We start from the raw sequence: 1,880 nt of genomic DNA, 5'->3' as shown, positions 1-1,880 counted from the left end.
GGATCATATCATCAGCAAAGAGGGATAACTTGACTTCCTCTTTTCCTATTTGGATACCCCTGAATTCCTTCTCTTGTCTAATTGCCCTAGCTAGGACTTCCAACACAATGCTGAACAAGAGGGGTGGGAGTGGGCAGCCTTGTCTTGTTCCAGTTTTCAGGGGAAATGTTTCCAGTTTCTGTTCATTTAGCAATATGTTATCTGTGGGTTTGTCGTAGATGGCACTATTTTGAGGTATGTTCCTTCTATACCTAGGTGCTTTAGGGTTTTTATCAAGAAGGGACGCTGGATTTTATCAAAAGCTTTTAGTGGGAAACTGTCGGGGGGGAGAGGTGGGATTGGCAACTGAAGGAACTATTAGGGAAGGGAGGGGCATACCTCATCAACAAGGGTACCTGCATAATCAACATCTGTATACATAATAAAAAGAAAAAGAAAAAGAAATGCTATTACATTTTCCTTTGGACTGAAACTACAAGTAATTTCTATCTTTGTTGTAAATTTTCTGGGTGTCTATCACACAGAGATAGCACTTTTAAAATCAGTGGGCAAGTTAACAGTTTTATTACTTTAAAAAAATCATACAATTCATTTTTTGTTCTGTTGAGTTAACCTGTTTGATTATGCAATAGTGCACCCAGTATTCTCTTATCAGAAAATGCACTCTTATCAGTAAAAACTGAGCACTATTCTGAGACACAGCCTTAAAACTGTTTTTAAAAGATAAGTTTTCTCTCTACCTTCTCTCCATTTCTATGGACAATGGACATATGCAGTAAGTGTTCCACAGTTTATTGAATTGTTTCAGTATATACTGAACAATTTACTGATGCCACATTTATTGAGTTATTGCCCTTCTATATTGCCAAAATTGGGTCCCTAACTGTAAAGAATACATTCCAAAAATAAAAATAATAAAAGACAAACCAGGACACATATACCATTGTGACCACCATATTTTTGGTTTACATTAGTCACCTCAGATTACTCTAATAACTTCTTTGCTGGTCTTCTAGTCTCCAGTGAAACCCACCCCACTTTCATTATAGTTATTTTTCTAAAAGTTAAATTGAGTTCTGCTGTACCCTTGCTTAATAATTACTATCTTCATGATAAATTTTAAACACCTTTAGATGGAACATAAGAGGCTTTAAGATCTGAGCCCATTCCACACCTCCAGCCTCGGCTTTTATAAAGTCTCCTCAAGATGTCATACACTCCAGCTGCAATGAACTGTTACATAAAATATCCAAAATACCCCATACCCTATCTTCTTCCTGGGAGTATGCTAAGCTGGTCTTCTCTTCTTGGCAGCTAACTTCTTGGTCCTTAAACTTCAGTACAGATGTCAAGCCTTCTCTAACCACCAAAGTTGAATTAGGAATTCCTCCTCTTGATGTACTCATTCCTGTTCTTAAATCACATTATTATTGGTTGATTTCTCCCACTGTCTAATAAAAGATCACTGAGAACAAAGGTTCTGACTTTTTGGGGGGGCTTAAACAACAGACATTTATTTCCAATAATTATGGAGGCTAGGAAGTCCAAGGACAAGCTACTGACAAATTTGGTTCTGATGAAGGGACTCTTCTCAGCTTGCAGACAGCTGTATTGTGGCTGTGTCCTTATGCGGTTGAGAGAGCCATTTTTGTGTAACCAGAATCTAAGAGGACTTTGCACATAATGGGCATTCAAGACATGCCTGCTGAGCACCTATAACTTTAATCTAGGGTATCTTTCTACTCAGCATAACTTTGCAAAGTTTTTCCCATCCCCAGAACATCTATTTGTGAGACACCTATTTTCTTTTTTTTTTTTTGAGTTGGAGTCTCACTCTGTCACCCAGACTGGAGTGCAGTGGCTGCTCCCGGCCACCGCAG

General features: G+C 38.4%; 1 protein-coding gene across 1 annotated transcript in view; it reads right to left on the bottom strand.

Moving 5' to 3' along the window:
* Positions 1–1,880, bottom strand: part of CUNH12orf29 (chromosome unknown C12orf29 homolog) — a 17,134-nt gene that overhangs the window by 4,423 nt on the left and 10,831 nt on the right.

This window comes from Carlito syrichta, unplaced genomic scaffold, assembly GCF_000164805.1.
Source record: "Carlito syrichta isolate Samal-C Ts95f unplaced genomic scaffold, Tarsius_syrichta-2.0.1 Scaffold305718, whole genome shotgun sequence".
In the NCBI taxonomy this organism is placed as follows: Eukaryota; Metazoa; Chordata; class Mammalia; order Primates; family Tarsiidae; genus Carlito; species Carlito syrichta.
This window is presented reverse-complemented; position numbering and strand designations above follow the sequence as displayed.